The sequence below is a fragment of the Haemaphysalis longicornis genome, unplaced genomic scaffold (assembly GCF_048455015.1).
Source record: "Haemaphysalis longicornis isolate Haplotype H1 unplaced genomic scaffold, Haemaphysalis longicornis Haplotype H1 scaffold_7, whole genome shotgun sequence".
In the NCBI taxonomy this organism is placed as follows: Eukaryota; Metazoa; Arthropoda; class Arachnida; order Ixodida; family Ixodidae; genus Haemaphysalis; species Haemaphysalis longicornis.
Window position 1 is genome coordinate 172,706,341 of NW_027526422.1, and position 18,673 is coordinate 172,725,013.

Below are 18,673 nucleotides of genomic sequence, written 5' to 3' on the forward strand. Positions count from 1 at the left end.
TAAAGGTCGTTGCGGCAGCGAAGAAGCAAATTGGATGCAATCGTGGACCTAAACCTTTGTGTCCTGAAGGTTGCTTGGGTACAGCTTCACTACCTTGAAGTATTACACGTTAGTGTGAGCTTCCTTCCTTTTTTTTTCTTTTTGGGATTGCCGTGTAGAGCGGATTTCAGAAGACTACGATGCTCACAAGTCAAACCACAAAAACAGTGGCAGTGCAGTGGCGAGAGCGTCATATTCGCCGGTGATATCGGTGAAAATGTAGGTGAACATCCCAATGCGCCGACATTTACAGTATATTTCGGATTTGGCTACGGCTGGCAGGCGACGGCAGCTGCAGAAGCCGTTATTAGAGGCGGCTGACGCCCTCTAAAAGCTATTTTTTATAATGTTTACTATCACAGAAATCATTCTTACCCCTTCCAAGTTTTTTTTTCACTGTACTAAGCCTGCAACAAAGAAAAAAAAAAGAAGTCGATAGTGTAGAGGATTAAGTGTCCGACTAGGCTGGCCTTGTTGGCCTCGTTGGGCTGGTTGGCCTGGCACAGAGACCACAAGTTCGAATAGCACACGGGGCAGTTTTTGAATGCAGAGCATTTCAGTAACTCACGATGTCACCCGCGTTGACGTCCGTAGTCGTAGTCCGCACCCCTCCCCCTACACTATATATATAAAAAATACTATCCGGCGCCTGGTTTCGATCCCTCGACCCTGCGGGCGGAACGCAATGTACATGGTCTCTACCCACTGCGCCACAAAGCCGCCACAGAATGGGAGGCTACGAACGCGCCTTATATCCTTGACTCATTCAAACTACGTCAACAAGCTGCTGATACAACGCATTCACTACCACCAACTCCCCAAACACTAAACGTTAACGCAATACACCCACCCCCTATGCGACGCATTTACTCGAGTCCCCCTCGCGGGGAGATGGGCCCAATTTTTTTCGCTTGAGCGGTTTTGCGCCATTTCATACAAAAAGGCAAGATTCCGAAGAGAATTCGGCAAAACAACGCGAAATTTAGCAGGGAAACTGGCTAAAAACTGTACAAACAGCCAGTGTGTGTGAGTTCTGCTACAATGGTTGTCATACAACTGAAGCGGTCACGACACCGCTCACGCGGATAGAAAACTGTTTTTGGCAACGAATAAATGATGAATTGTTTTTAAAATATCGGGTTTGCAGAATTGCAGAACAATATACACAAAGAACGGTGAACGCGTTGAACTCTCATATGTACTTGACGTGACGTCACTGCTCCTTGCGCGGCGGACCAACGATGCGCGCATGGTCGCTTGCGATACGCCTCGAAACGAGAATTTCAAAGGCGCCTCCTAAATTCCAGAAGCAATGAATTGGGAAGATATTTGAGATTTATGTTCTTAAAAGGTCGTTCAGACAAAATTAAGCAAAGACAATAGCATTTTCTCCTCACGACCCGTTTACCATTTGTTAACACGCATATAATCTATTTATTACATCTTTATGCATTATAAATGGCATTTCGGTTATTTTCGTTGCCTTTGGTCAGTTTCAGCTACTGCTTCTTGTGCGCTTTTGCGGGTTTTCCCCTTTTAGGTCGGTTTCGGCTATTTCTGTTAAATATTTTTTTACACGGTGGTTTTCAACCACTGCAGGTCCGTTTTGGCTGTTATTTATTTCAGTTCGGGTGGTTTTGTATGCTTTAGGTACATTTATGCTGTGATATAACACCCAGAAGTAAGCTCAGGTGACAGCTGGCTGTACTGGCTAGGAAACGCATGTAAGCGACGGGGCAGTGTTGTGCGAAGTCGAGCAAAGGTAGGACAGCACCACACAGGGACAAGCCTTGTAAATAATAGCCAATCTGCTCGCAGGCACGTCTGTGGCCGATGGAACAGCCGTAAAACGGGATACCGAGGCCCGCCAGCGCGGAAGTACCAGATGCACTTCCGCGCCCTGACCATCTGGAGTCTCCTTCAGCGGGACATTCCAAAGTGGCCCAAGAAGGCGCTGGACAAGTCGTCGGCCATGCTCGTCCACTGCGCGAAGAAGGTGCGCTCACACAGTTTTTTTCCTACAAGTGTGCAGTGACCTCATGAGGAAACGATCCTGCGTTAGACATGGGCGGTCCTGTGTGAAGGGATTATCGTTCCCGTGTTTTTAACAGCGAGGTTGTGGTTGGCCGAGGATTTCATGGGACGGAATGTAGTCACATGGTAACAGCGATGTGGAGAGGGCATAGCCTAGCGAGTAGGAAAGCAAGCGCCGAGCTCAAACGCGCAAGCCAAACGAATGCTTGAACAAGACGCATATACAAGCACAGCTCTTCTAAACTACTAAACCTCCTGGCAATGTTTATACTTGTCACCATTATTGAGCAGGAATGTGATGTTAAGCATGTTTGAGGCAAGGCGTCAATATTTCATTTAATGTCCATTTCATTTATTGGTACCCTCAGGACCGGTAGGTATCACAGAGGGGAGTGGTACTTGCACATGGAGAAAAAAACCGGAGTGCAGCAGTTGATATGCAGTTATTACAGTGGTGTGGCTCCTACTTGGCGTTTTTAAACAATTCATGATCTCGGATGGTTGCTATTGATGCGGGAAGGTGATTCCATTCGATGCTCGTGCGTGGTACGAATCATGTGTAGCCGTCATTTGTTCTGCATAATGGTACTCCGACCTTGTGACAATCATCTTGACGAGGTGAAATATAATCTCGTAGTGATATAAGTTCTTTATGTAATTGAGGATGGTGATAAATTTTGTGGAAAAGACAACTGTGAAAAAGATAATTGTAAGATAAAAAAGTGACAACTGTATTGATCTTGTAATTAAAAATACTGGACTTTCTGATTTTTGCGATAGAAACAACTTTGGCGTAGCTTGCGCTTCTGGTGCAAGTCTGGAGAAACAGCAGAGCTGGTGGCCCCTCTCCCTTCGTCGGAGACTTGGCTGTTGCACCTCACATGGAATTCCGAACTTGCCGCTGAAAGTTATCCATGACTGGCAGGCCCGGATCGTTTTGTCCGCAGCCTTTCAGATTTCTCCAAAAGTGGAACGCGTTAGCACGCCCTAGAACCGGTGGCAACCGGCTTGGCGAACTCAGCGTCTGTAGCGCGAGCAACTCTGTGCTTCCCACCTGAGGAGCGAACGCACGTGAACTGGCGATGAGAAGAGCACACGGGAGATCACGCTACGAACGCTGGCCAGAGTGTTCTCGAAGATGGAGATGAACGACGCCGTGCACTCCGCACGCTCAAGTAGGCTCGGTACTTTTTTTGTATGTCTTTCGAACACCACTGGACCAAACTCAAGCTTAAACAGCTCTGCTGTTTAAAAAAAAAACAATTAAAGCCATTCCACTCAATGGGAAATCTGTCGGAAGTGCAGAGCAGTGATTCGCCATAATGGAGTGTACCGCCGTTATCCACTCACTGCCAGCACCCAATGCAATTCAAATTTCCCGCTTTCACACTGCTCGCGCGCCCCTTGCCATAGTTTTGTTCTTTTTGTGCTTGCTTAAATTTCATATGCTGGAGCTGTTTCTTGTCATTTCGAACGCGTATTTTTTTTTTTTGGGCGAGTGGAGCCTTTCTGCGCCATTTCGAACGCGGCATTTTTTTCTTGCGCGGCTGCAGGCTTCGAAATACAAGTGGTTTAATTTATACAGTCATAAGCGTTCGAAACTCGTGAACTGCTGGCGCTTGTCCTTGTCTACCCGTTGTTTAGGTTTAGTGCAATGAATATATAGGTACAGTTCAAGCAAAATATACGTAATTAACCAGCAGCGCCCGCGTTCATATGATTAGGAACGCTCGTTGGGTTGGTTTTTATGATAGCAAGCGAAAAAAGTGGCCGCGCAAGAAAAAAATTCCGCTTTCGAAATGTCGCAGAAAGGTTCCATGGACAGACAAGCTTTCCGCCAGTCGGCCCAGCGTCTATTCGGCAGCGGCCGGCGGGTCGTCACAGTTCAATCGCTCAGTTGAAACTAAGCCACGACACGTTTGTTCCAGGAAGAATGTGCCTTTAGTTTGTTAGTGTGCCGACTGTATCAACTTCTAAGTCCAAGTCGCTCCACCCAAGCGCACATGCGACGCTTCGCTGACTGATACGCTAGTCGGAAAATGTAAGGCCAATTGAAGGCGGGAGAAGGGTCAGCGAAGTTAGTCCAAGTACTAAGGAAATAAAATCAGCTGGAAGTTTTAATGTACCGCATAAAACCATGGTTCGAGAAGCACTTTTGGCGCTGGGGGAACTAGCACAGCGGTCAGCAGCACGACCACACATCTGCGAACGCTTTTCCGTCTAAGGAATGTAGTCGCTAGAGTTAAGATATTTGTAGTAATTTGGGGCCACGCTTACTGCACGAGCGTTATTCAAGAAATAGCGCTAAGCTGCTTGGAATGCTAAAGCTGAATAGAAATGTAAACAGGCTGTATGATATATACTTTATTTCTGCCCCTGACAGCGCTGGTTCATTGCCGAGTGGTCTGTAGCCTTGGTTTCATAGCTTTGCAATTCGCAAATTTGAATCCCCGATAGTGCGTGTTTTTTTAAGTTGATTTATTTGTTTTTGGGCAATGTTTTTATACTGTATTTACCCTTTTTGCGCTCTAACGTTCATTGCTCCACCAGCGAGTTCGCAGAACGTGTGGATATTGATGCTGACGCGCTGGCGAGTTTTCGCTGGCGTGGTGTTCCACTGCTTGCGGGCACAGTCCCGAATCAGCCGACCCTTGGCTTGGTGCGAACACGCCTCTTACGATACAGGCACGAGAGAGAGAGAGAGAGAGAACAACTTTATTAAGCTTCCTGCAGTAACCCCTACCCCACCCTCTCCGGATGGAGTCTTGGGTCGACGAGGCCGGACGTCTTCTTAGCGGCGAGAGTCGCTCCCGGTGGTCTTCGGCGTACTCGGGTTCCCCCTTTCTGCCTCCGGCCCGTCCGGTCGCTGCCTCTCGACCGCCGCTAGAATCTGCTGGACGGCCTTGCGTTGCACGCCGTAGTCGTTGGATCTCTTCGCCTCCTCTATGTGGGGCGGGAGAACGTCGGTGCCATTGTTCGCGCTTATGCAGTCTTTTAGGATGTGGGCCAGCGTGTCCCGGCCCTTCCCGCACAGTCTGCACACATCATTCACGTAAACCTCCGGCCACAGGTGCTTGGCTAGCACTGGGGTAATCACTGAGTTTGTCTGCAGTTGACGGAGCACAACCGCCTCTTCCCTAGTCAGTCCGGGGTGAGGCAGGGCCATCGTTCGTCTTCCTAGTCTATACCATGAGATCACCTCGCTGTAACTGGTCATGGTGTCCTTGTCGGGGCGATCCACTTCGTCGGCGACCGCCGTTCCCGTGGCACGGCCGGCTAATCCTCGCGCCACGAGCCAGCCACGCTCCAAAGATGGGGAAAAGCGCACCGCATTTGAGCGTCTGCGGTGACGCGGAGGGCGTTCATCCACTGCGTACTCCTCGGCTAGTGATCGTTGCGATTCGAAGCTGCGCTGGTAGGCTTAGCCAACGCAATTTACAGCTAGCAACACGGCAGAAGCGCGGTATGCCGATTACTGAGATATCGAGAATGCCCACCCGACGATAACGTCGGATGTCAAGCATGTTGTTTCGCAGAACCGAAACCGAAACTGATTTGAATTCTAATCTTGGACACCGTCCAATCACGTAGCATCTTGTATTGACGTCACTGCTGTTAGTTGGTGCGGCCACCGCAAACCCCGCATGATAGATTTTCTTCTTTCAGGCTCTATAAAATAAATACCGCCTTATCGGCTGTATAAACGTTGAAAATTGTGTTTATTTGAACCAGCCTACGCAGTGCAAGCAAAAAGAGGAGCTTGACAAATTCACTTCAGTGTCCATTTAAGAGCCCTTCTCGGACGCTCGACCAGAACGATATAACGTGGACGTGCGGGAGAATTATCGTTACTGCGCTGCTGAATCCCAGTTCGCCGCCGCTAGGCCATAGGTTCGGCAAGTGAATCCGATTGTGCCTGGGTACCTACCCACCACCATCTATTACCAAAATTACTGCCACGCTGTGCCGATATCTAGTTATTTATTTAGCAGCACTGCAAGCTGCAACACGGGACCATAGCAGAGTATGGCACATGAAAAAAAAAAACACAAAAGAATGATACAATGCCAAGTCGCTGCACTTAACAATACAGGTAAAACAACACAAAAAGAGTACAATAAAACAAAAGCAAAGATCGCTGGTCAGTTCGAGAACAACTTTTAAAAATTCCTTGATACCAGCTGCTTCAATATATTTACTATCCAGGTCATTCCATTTTTTGGCAGCGCGCGGAAAAAATTACTCAAAACATTATGTTTGCGCTGTAAAGTAATTAACGTGTGTTTGTGACGTTTTCTGGTAGAATAACCACGACAGAATTTTAAATATTCGCCTGTAGGGCTGTTTATTTGACAATTTCCTATCTTAAGAAAGAACAATAAACGAGAGATTCTATTATTTTCCAGAATTCATTTTTATCCCACTTTAGCAACAAACCCACAAACCGATTTTGGGCCGTATTGATGGAAACTACATCGGGTGGCCTTGTTATGTTGTTTTTAAAGTTGTGACGATTGAAATTGGTATTACGATACCAGGCAATGTTTGCATTCCAAGAAAGGGTTGAAAAAGACATTTGTACGGCGAGATTTTGGTATGGCATGGTGAATATTTAGGGGAACGTATAAAAAAATGTAATTTCACCATTGCATAAAAATGTAATTTCACCATTGCATTGTTAGTTTTAAGGTTGAATTTTAGATTCTAGTGTTGCATGATACATTATGTAGACCCAGACACTTGTATTCAGATACTTCATTGAAGATATCGTCATAGGCCGCGGGTAATTGTAAATTAGGCTGTGTAATTAAAATTATCTTCAATGATAACGAGAGAGCTACAGCTGCAGTGACTGAAGACGTCCTACACAAGTGGCGAGTTGATGTCGCCCGTAGGGGACAACCAGACCCCCGTGAGTACAGGTCTCCAGTTGCCGCATGCCAAAAAGGATCTGGAGGACCACCATATCTTGAGAAATTTCGTGTGGGAGTGCCCTGTGCTGGAGGCTGTTCAAGCGCCCCATCCTGCTCAAATACAATCCTACGAGTCATGAAAAACGCCGTCACGGCACACAGATGTCAACTGTATCTTCCTGGGAATCTCCACGCTAGGCTGGCATTATGAGCCGGGCGGAATTTCATCGTTTCGTTTCCCTCATTAACATCCCCACAGGACTCTCTGCCATATCCCTCAAATGAAGTTTTATTAAGTTTTACACCTTTGTCAAACTTGTTTTGTAACCTTCTCTTATTGTATACATTGCTTGCACTGGCGTCACTGTAGCTGATATGTTGGAGCATTGCGTGCACGATGGAAGTCTGTGACCTTTTCCGCTGCTATTATCTTAAACAGCATTTAGAAATCGAGGGAAGAGCCCCAGAAAGGGTGGCGGTGACGTCGTGTGCAAGCCATGTAGTGTATCCGTTTGTATCCTTTCCTCACTGTAATTTTTCTCCAGTGCCCATTCTCCATTCTTTCCGTCATTCCCTATACTTCTAAGTTATCTGCTGCAGTTATTTGACCATTAAGCCCCCAGCATTACCCGCACCACTGTATCCACTCTTTTGTCTTCCCTTCTCTCTCTGTATCTTATCTTCTCTATCTGCTCTCCCTTCTCTTTTCCGCTACATTATTCTTCCCATCTCCCTTTGCCTTTTCCCCCGTCACCATCACCAATTCTCATACCCTCTCACCTCGCCCTTTCCTTCTTCTCTTGCCATCCTCCCCTCCACTTGTTTTCCTTTCGAGTCCTAATTCCTTCCCGCTTCGCCCTTTTCCGCTACACTTTTTAATGTTCCTCTTTCTTGCTTACCTTCCGCTCGCTTTGCCCTACTCACTTCCCTCTTCCGCCTCCTTCCTCTACCCTTCTTTTCCCCTGTTTCCTACAAATCCGGCCACCGTAACAACCTTCCTTTCGTCCCTCTCTTATCTTTTTACCATCACCCATAAATCAATTCGCAGGAAATAGAACTTTTCACCACCCTTCTCGTTTCTCCCTTCAGGGTCCCTTCTTCTTGGCCTTCTTGCCGCTACACTCCCTCTTTCATCTCCTCCTTTCTATTCCTCCTCCATTACTCTCACTATTTCCCACTTCCCGTTTTTTCTCCTCTGAAATCCTCTTGCCCTCACCAATCACTTAACCACCAATAATTTCCCAATGAGCCTGTAACACATAGTGAGGATCATTTCTGGATGGTACGAATGACACACAGATCAAACTTATTGCGTTTCGGTACCTGAAGGATGACTACCACCGTCATTAATATAAAGCCACAAATTATCAGCCTTTACGGCATCGGCTGAATGCTGCATAAAAAGGACAGTTCCTGTATGCCTGGTGCAATAATAGTGTAGTCCCACCAATGTCTGCAAGCTAAGTAACTCATGGCGTGCTAAATCGTAAGTTAAAACAGCCGTGTTGTCTATTGCATACTCTCTTGTACTCGTGCCTTTTCACTGCGTTCGTAAATAAAGTAAATTGTAAAATTGCAATGGAAAGTGTTTTGGTCAGCCGTTTAGTAACAGCGTTCTCATGGACATTTTAGCAACTTCCCTTTCCAGTCATTCCAGAAGGAGAAATGTCAATAATTTTTGAAAATAATTTTGAAATGCTACAAAAACAGGAAAAAGAGGAAAACATTCCAGCTCAGGGTGGTATCCGGACCCACAACATTAGGATACCATGGGCTACTCTACCACGCAACTGAGCTACAGCAGCAGCCTGGTTCCCAGTTTGTGGTCTGCTTATGTACAGTGCGGTCCACTGTTAAATGGAACAGGCGAGTGCGTGGCCGCCACGCTCAGCGATGCGCCGGCTCCGAGAAGTGGCGAGAATCAAAGGCAGTGGGTCCATGCACACTGACCGCATGAGGCGGGGGAAGGCGCGCTGTCGTCTTGCGATAGCTGAGGAATTTCGCCCTCGAAAGAGGCTGAGCGGCGCAGCGAAAGGACGTAGCAGACGACCGAGCGGCTTCTCACGCCCCATGCGGTCATGTGCGTGTGCCCGCTGTCTCCGATTCTCGCCACTTCTCGGAGCCGGCGCTTCGCGGAGCGCGGTGGCCACGCGCTCGCCTGTTCCCCTTAGCAGTGGACCGCACTGTACATGCAAGTGTATGCTGCATACAGGGCTCGTTGCCGGCAGTGTTCGGGCTACTCCCTTACGCATGCAAATACACAAGTAATCAACACCTACGCTTTTGTAAGATGCGAGCTTTAGGCATTGTTGCTTTGCCATGCCTTCCGTCAGTTCTTGCCAACTAGCGAAATGTTTATATATACTGGAATAAAAAATCATATCTCAGCATTTTACTGATATCAAAAGGGACTGAATATTGCCGGACGGAAGAAAAGGATTCCGGCGCGCGGTGGGGAGAATCGTTCAGACCACCACACAAAGCAGGCCACTTTAGACAATGCAAACGCTGACCCTTTCAGCAGTGGAGCTGTGTAAGCCTGAGCCTGGTCCAGTGGCGTTAGCACCAAAAATACAAAGAAAAAAACTGTGTTACCTGTAAAGCCCCCCCCCCCCCCCCAACAGTAAACCCGGCTTGCGCGCCTGTTCGAGTGTGAGCACAGATGGTATATGCGCATGCGCACCCCTTACTGTACCATTTTAAGGATGGTATTCTTTTTTGGGCTACTAAAACGCATTAGATTAGCGCCGCTTGCATTAGTGGTGCAAGGCTGGAAAAACAGCAGAGCTGGTGGTCGACCCAGCTCCTCCCCTCCTGGGATCCGCTGTCAGTGTGGGGCACCGACCGAAACGGCCTTGTAAAATAAGGCTGCAGTTGGCCTTGCCCCTCAGCACTTAGCCTCACTTAGCAAGAACATCGCGAAACCTAGTAAAACTTAGCAAAGTCTAGCGAAACCTAGCAAAAGTTCGCTAAACCGGAATAAGTTTGGTCGACTCCCAGCTCTGATGTTTTTCCAGCCGTGAATCCCTAGTGCAAGATGCAGAATTTTTTTCTACAGAAGTACAAATATGCACTTAAACGTTCAACAATTGCCCTCACGCAGTCCTCGTCTGAAAGCAGCGGTAGCCTACGAGAGTTCCTGCTTGAGGTGGGCCTCTCATGGCCTGTCAAGGGCCGCTCTACCAGACAGCAGCTGCTGGAGTCTTTGGTGACGCTTTCGCTGGACTTTGGCATGCCTGCCCTGTGGAACATCGTCGCGGGCAGACACCTCTTGGTGCCGACGCAGAACACTCTTTACATGTCGCTGGACAGCCGGTTTCACGAATGGTCCGCGGACGTGCAGTTGCTCGGCAGAAAAGGCAACCTGTTGAAATACCTGCGCAGGTGCGCAGAAGTCGTCGGGGGCAAAGGCGAGTCCTACAGCGGCATGATCACGGATGTGCTGACCACACACGTACAGCTCGCGAAAATAGTGAAGGTACGTGATTCAGGTGTGAGCTTCCAAAGTAACGACTTGGCTTTGAAGAGCTGCTAAGCGGTGGGGAAAGGCGATGGGGTGTTCCAGGGTGGTTTTATCTAGGAGACCTGCCTAGGCTGTCCTCGCGTGAGGAAATCTTGCGCAGAACAAAGATTTCTTTTCGCGCCCCGTGAGTGAAAAAGGCGCCGTGGCCAGACCTCGAACCAGTGAGCTTGCGCTCAGCTAGAGAATTCTGTTGCCACTATGCCATACTGGCAAAAAGTAACATATGAAGGTTTGATGCTGAATTGACACTTGCCTTGTTGTGAACTGACAATATAACCTTGGAAGCAGCACAAAAATGCTGATATTGTCCCTGCTCAGTTGAAGAAAGCAATTATCGAACCGCAGGGAGTACCGCAACACGCAAAAAATTGTTTTTAAAAGTTGTCGCTTTTGAAAACCTGTCGCCTCCCTTTCTTACGAAGGTTTTGAAAACTCTTCCTGTCTTACAAATTGGGGTTGTATCTGTTAAGCGAAAACTTTGTGTCCCACTACAAGAAAAGGCGGTGTCGTAACGAGAAAAAGTCGACAATAAACATACGTCATCAAGCACGTGCTTTTACAGTGAAACACAAGGGAACAAGGCGCGCGCCTCCGTTTGGTTGAGCAGCGTGTGTGCAAGCGTAGAACCATGCAGTGGAGGCTAGCCTGCGGCCGACCGGGTTGTGCATTCACATTTCGTATCCCGTAGGAGGCCATGACGGGTGTCGCCATCTAGAAGCGTCTTTGAACAAATATGAACGTGCTTTTTTATTCTCTGTTTAAACAAACGCCTCTCGGTCAGTGTCGTGTTGAAGAGGTTTCGTTTCTGGGTACCAATAGAATGAGCCAGGTTCGAATTTCACGAACGCCGGTTCTTTTTCATTTGTATTCGCTTCTTTATTTCAACCACATTTATTTTTGTTATCATGCGCGTCATCTGCTTATGGCACATTTCTGCATCACAAACGCAACTTAAGCTAGTTTTTGTTCTCTTTCCGCCAGCTCTGCCTCTTGTTTTGCGAGGCTGAGTGGTCGGTGGCCTGGTCCTTTATTTCGATTTTGCCTACTTTCCTCCTATATATTTTTGCACGTTAGCGTGGTTATATCCGTGGTTAGGTGGGTTGTCGTACTATATTTTTTTAATTTCGGTGGTTCGGTCCCCTTTACGTCGGTTTCAACTACACTGTTGCTAGCTGAGAGAACAGTAGGTGCGGTAAGTATAAGTGGATAATTGTTTGTACGATTGTTTTTCTCTTAAGTTGGGGTTGTTTTGTCCTTTTAAGGTTGATTTTACTCATTAATGCTCACCTCAGACCGGTTTCTATCTGCTTTAGAGAGGTTTCTGTTGACAAATGTGCACTAAGTAGGCGCGGGCCCCTGCGGGATAGGGTTTGCAGATACGCAACCGCGTTCACGTGCTTACCAACAGAACGTTTGTTGTTAGCCATTCATTTCGAAAGCGCCTCTGAATAAACACGTTTAGTGCGGTAATATTTGCTTCGTGGATAGATTGTGTTTTGTACCATTTCCGCTGGGCTCATAAACAATAGTAACACCCGCGAAACAGTAGCTTTTGCCGGAAATAATTACAATGAAAAGCGTTACTCGAAAATATTTTACCCGACAGACTCTGCTTTTATATTCTTATACGTTAGTAACTTAAGGCACCAGTACCGACAATTATTTTATTTTTTAGTTTATGGTTGGTATTCATTGAAAAGTTTAGCTGTGAATTTCTTCGCTTAGCACCACTGCAAACGACCACAGACATGGACGATGCGCCACGGTCATGGCGCGGCTTGTGCCTGACGCCCGCAAGCCAAAAAAAAAAAACACCGGCGTGCGTTGTCTGCTCTGTTTCAACCCGATTTTAAATGGTGGGTGCACCAGAGATGTTATTAATCGCCCTCACATTGGACTCGAGGAATTAATTAGCGTTCGGTGGGGTAGAGTTTGGCACGACAAACACAAATCAGGTGCTTAGCTCGGACAAGTATCGCCATCTCGTGGAACCCGATGTAACCAGTAACGGCACACTCGCATGTTTGCCTGCATGCGTGCTTCGCCAGTGAATACAAGCTTTACAAAATAGTTTATTTGTTTACTTATTTACACGCACCAGGGAAGCAACATAGAGGAGGGATACCTTGTAACAATATTTCAAAGCAGACAGATTTTTCGAAAGTAGATGCAGTTCAGTGGTTCAAGCTGGCTAAAATGTTCTCATAAAACAAATGTTTCAGAGAAGACGTGTGACCAATTGTCGGTTCACACTCTGGAGTAATTACAAAATGTGATTTAATACAAAATACACAAGTTATTCAAAGGTACTCATTTTCTTTCTCACTAAGAATCGGTGGAGAGTTAACTTTAGAATTGAAGCGGCAGTGTAAGAAGGTGCAGCCATTCTACTGAAGTTTGCGCGAAAAAAATCGGCAGAAATTCATAGAATTTTCTACTAACGCGTAGCATTCGTATGCTGCTTATTTAGAGTGTCAGTTTTTTACAGCCTGATTTTTTTTTTCTCAATTCGGTTCGACTAATTATCTCTATTTACGATGTCACAACGATTCCACATAAAACGTCGGCAAAATCTGCATTTTTTGTGGAAATTGAGGGTGTTACATGGTTTGCCACTTTTTGCTATTTTCTAAATTTCTTATTTTATGCTTTCTCAAAATTCTCTTCTACCAATTATATACATTTACACCAATATAACGTATACAGGTGAAACTCCCGCCAAATCCGCATTTTTGTGGAAATGCACAGCGTTACAGGGTTTACTACTTTTCTGTATTTTTGCGACCGCTACCTTGGTTTCGCGGTGGCGGCGCCCGTCTATGACCGCGAGACAGAGTGAGCGAACGAAGCAGCGAAGTCAAAGAAAACGGAGCGGAGCGTCTGGCAAAGGGTGAAGAGGAGGGCGGCACGCTCCGCTATGGGGTCATGTCTCGCTGCCTCCCCCTCACACTTTCGCCATGCGTCGCCGCCACAAGGAACTGTGTCCTCCTGACTCTTTCCCGAGACGCTGTTCCGTTCTCCGCTAATCCGCACCACGTGACATGCGCGGGAGGTTCAAGGACGATTTGCAACTACCTGCTTGCTGCTCCCCCGTGCGTGGCTCATCTGGACCTCGTGAAATTTGGCGGGAGGTTCAAACACGACTTAAAACAGCCTGCTGGCCGGCTGTGTCAACGGCTGCGAGATAACACAGTAGCGTGCGCCGCCGTGCGTTCGCTTATCACGCGACCACTTCCTGAGACGCAGCAGATATGCGCCCTGACCGAGAAGACTGCAATTCTCGCTGCGCACAAATTTCGCATCAGGGAGTATGGCAATCGTCAGTGCTTTTTTTTTCTATTTTTCATATGTTTTGGATCCGCCACCAGGGGGCTGACGCAGTTGCCCGCGCCTCGCTTCAGCTCCCGATTTATGCTGCCAAAACGCGGATTGACAACAGTATCCAGCCTAAGCACTGTCACCAGCGTCTGTACAACGACGAAAGGAACCACTCGACACCTGGGTGAGCCGCATTAGACCCCTGCTGCCCAAATTATCACCGACCGAGATTCGCGACCTCGCCGACTCCGCTAGGCCTACATTGTAGGCCTAGCTACATCGTTTCGAACCAGCGCCGGTGCCTCGGGCCCGAGATGAACGACGCGCTCCCTCCACACGCATCGCCAAGCATCGACATGGATACTGACCCTGACAGCGGGCGAACCCTCCCGCCAGACAACCCATTGATTACTGTTCTGAAGAAACGCGCAAAGAAGACCACTGCTACCGCCACGACGTCAAGCCAAGCCGCCGGCCAACCCCAGGTACACAAAGCGCCGACCCCCAAGCCCCCACCCCGGGAGCCTCCGCCACGTCTACCGCCTACCAACTACACGGTCATCTTCCGCCCACGAGCCGGCCTCAACGTTGCTACCCTGACCACCGCTGCACTGACCGAAGCTCTGTCAACCAAATATGAGCTGCCGCTTCCGACTTTCTACCGAGCCGCCACTCTCTTGGTACAACCTACTCCCAATGTACTCGTCGCAAGCACCGCGGATCCCGAGCTGGCCGTAAGGCTGAGCGAGATACAGCAACTGCAAATTTCAACTTCGACCTACGAATTTTCTACGTATATGAAGCCACCACCGGGAACTTGTCGCGGGGTCATCCATGGCCTTGACCCTTCGATAAACACGGACAACCTAGGCGCCTACCTGCAAGGCAACTACCCCACCCTCCTCCACGCGCGCATCATGGGCAACACCCGCTCCGCGCTTCTCACATTCCAAGGGACTCGCGTGCCGTTCTACGTGAAGGGGGGCAGTATGCTTCTCCGCTGCCGGCCTTTTCGCCGCTCCGTGCAAGTGTGCCGCGTCTGCGGTGAATTGGGGCACCGCATGGACGTGTGCCCTAACCCTGACAGCCCAAAATTCCTCCACTGCGGACAACCGACTCCGTCAGCAGACCATGTGTGTATCGCTAAATGCCGATTGTGCTCCCAACCCCATACCACGGCAGGTAAAGACTGTCCACGCCGCTTTATCCCCAACTCGCCGGCCAGCAAGACGTCCACGCAAGCCGCCGACAAGGTAAGCTGGTCTGCTCTTGCCTCTCGCGCTCCCACTGCTCGACTCCCTCCCCAACGCGACACACAAAACTATCCCCCGCTATCCCCACTCACGCCACTTCCCGCCACCATTCCCCCCGCACTCCTCGACCTGATCAAAAGCCTGCAACAACAAAATGCCGACCTCCTACGCCGGGTAGAAGCCCTTGAAGTAGAGCGAGCCCCCCAGTCCGAACCACCCCCGCCCGTCCCCGTGGTTACCCCTCCCCTCACACGAGCCGACGTAGAGGAAATCATCGACGCACAATTTACGGCCCGCAGCATCCCACAAGTTCAGCAGCTGGTACAGCAGTCTACAGAATACCTAAGCAAAATGATCACCGACTCACCAAAAGTATCTTCGATCTGCTTTCAGAACGCATTTCCTTGCTTGAACGCGCCCTACTCCCGGACAACCCACCTCAAGCCAAAAAGTCTAAACCTGATGACCAATAGATCGCAACGCAAGTGCCCCTTACCATCTACCAATGGAATTGCCGATCGTTTAAAAGCAAAAAAGCAGCCCTCGAACTACACGTTTCCCAAAACCCGCCGGATGCCATTGTATTGCAAGAAACTAACATCCCATGCCCCAGCCTTCGCGGTTATGATACTTACACCAATCCCCCTCACAAGCGCACGGCCATCGTTATTGCCCGGTCACTGACAGCCCAGGTAATACCGATTACGTCACCCGTCGATCACGTCCTCGTTGAAATCCTTCCTCATAAGCCACAAGCACCAAGCCTCTACATACTGAACGTCTACAGCCCGCCCACACAACCCCTATCCGCAATCGAAGCCCTCCTCAGCGCGGCGGTGCGGCACACTCGTAACAACCCATGCTTACTCCTGGGCGATTTTAACGCACCTCACGTTACATGGGGCTATCCCCACGCGTCCAAAAAAGGCACGGCTTTGCTACAAGCAACACAGCACCACCACTTCACCCTGCAGAACGATTTGACTCGGCCAACACGTCTAGGCACTAGCGTGGCCCGAGACACCATACCGGGACCCGCCGCGGTGGCTCAGTGGCTAAGGCGTTGCGCTACTGAGCACGAGGTCGCTGGTTCGATTCCCGGCCGCGGCGGCCGCTTTTCTGATGGAGGCGATAAGCAAGAACGCCCGTCTGTACGAGATTTCGGCGCATGATAAAGATCCCCAGGTGGTCAAAATTAATCCGGAGTCCTCCACTACGGCGCGCCTCATCGCCTTCGTTGCGTCGGCGCGTTAAACCCTACAATCAATCAAATCAAATCACCATACCGGATTTGACATTCAGTCGCAACACCACCAACCTTGTATGGGATCTGCTGCCAGATACTTTAGGCAGTGACCACTACATCATTGCTCTCACTGTCCCACTCACGAGTATCCGTCGCAAGATGGGCACGGCGCAGCTCACTGACTGGCAAGCCTTCCGCGAAGCTCCACTTCCAAGCATACTGCCGACCGATAACCTAGAACAATGGACGCAGCAACTCATTGATCTACAAAACTCACACACCAAGAAAATCACGCTCACGCAGGATCTACCGGCAGTAGACAACCATCTCGACCATCTATGGACGGCACGACGTAGCCTACTCAACCGATGGCGCCGAAATAAACACAATCGCAAGCTTAAACGTCGCATCGCCCAGATTACAGAAGAGGCTCTTAAATACGCCAAACAACTGCAAGCCCAAAACTGGCGCGACTTCTGTGACCAAATGAATGGCACTCTTACAACCAAGAAAGCTTGGCACATCTTACGCCACCTCCTGGGTAACGCCCCTACCAAAACTGCCACTTCGCAAAACATAGCCCGACTTATACACAACCACTCTCAACCGCCTGATCAACTACTCTCCCAAATCCGTCACAAGGTATTCGAACCTGCATCATCTCAGACAACTCCCTCGCACCCGGACTACGTAGGCACTCCCAATCCTCAGCTCGATGGCCCTTTTACCATGTACAAGTTCTCGCAAGCTTTCACCCGGCTAACCCGCACAACAGCACCCGGACACGATTTAATAACGTACAAGCTACTTCGTAACCTTAACGACGACCACTTAGAATCCCTGCTTGCCTGTTACAACCACCACTGGACTAACGGCACAGTACCGCCCCAGTGGCGCCACACAGATATCACTTTAGTTCCCAAGCCTCACAAACCCATCACTTTTGACAACTTATGACCGATCTCCCTCACATCCTGTGTGGGAAAACTTTTTGAACATCTGGTGACTCGCCGTCTAACGGACTTCCTTGAAGACACCAACCGGTTACCTCACACCATGTTCGGGTTCCGTACTCACCTCTCGGTGCGAGACGTCCACCTCCAACTCAAAGAGCGGGTTTCCGACTGCCTCAGCAAAGTACATCCCAGTTCCGTCCTCGCTCTCGATATACAAGGCGCCTTCGATAACGTCACTCCCACAGCCATTCTCCGCCAACTTCAAACCACGGGCTGCGGATCTGCCACATATAACTACGTGAGAGCCTTTTTGACAAATCGAACTGCCACTCTCCACATTGGCCCTCACCAGACAGAGACCTTTCACACACCGGCAAAGGGCACTCCCCAAGGCTCGGTTGTCTCACCCCTACTTTTCAATATAGCGCTCATGGGACTCCCGACAGTACTTGAACGAATCCCCCACGTGTCGCACGCCTTATATGCAGACGATCTCACCATATGGTCCAACACAGGCTCTCCCGGACAACAGCAAGACAGTCTTCAACAGGCAGTCGACACTACGCTCCAATATCTCCAAACCTGTGGTCTCTTCTGCGCCCCATCAAAATCCGCCTTACTCGTCCTCCGAGCACGAACCCGGGGCCGCCCACCAAACCCTACCCCCGACCCCTCACTCACTCTCAACGTGCAAGCAATCCCCACCGTCAAGACCCTCCGCATCCTAGGAGTCCACTACCACCACGACGGCTCCGGGGCCGCGTACCTCCCCAAACTTATACAGACAGTCTCCCAACTTACACACCTAATTCAATGAATATGCTCTCGCCGACACGGCCTCAAGGAAACAGATAATTGCCGCATCATTCAAGCAATGCTGATCAGCCGCATCACCTACGGGGCACCCTATCTTACCTTAAAACCACAAGTACATGCCAAGATTGATGTCCTAATACGCAAATCTTATAAGACAGCCCTCAGCCTGCCTACCTTCACTTCTACCGACCGCTTATTGAAACTGTGTCTACATAACACCCTCTCGGAAATTATTGAGGCCCATCTCCAAAACCAACTACAGCGCCTACAACTCACACCCGCCGGTCGTCATCTGCTCAAAACGCTAGGCCGGAAGGTGATACAAACTCCGGACTCGCCACAACGCATACCTCCATCAATGCGACGCAACATCTATGTCCTCCCGATTCCGCGTCATATGCACCCTACATACAACGCCGGCCGTCGTCAGCATCGTACACGCCTCCTCATCAGAAAATACGGCAGCGACCCGACCACCCTCTATACGGACGCCTCTCCCTATCCTCAACGACCAGCTCACGTCGCCACTGTTACCCGCTTCGACAATGCCTTCCTAACCTCGGCAACTGTCTACA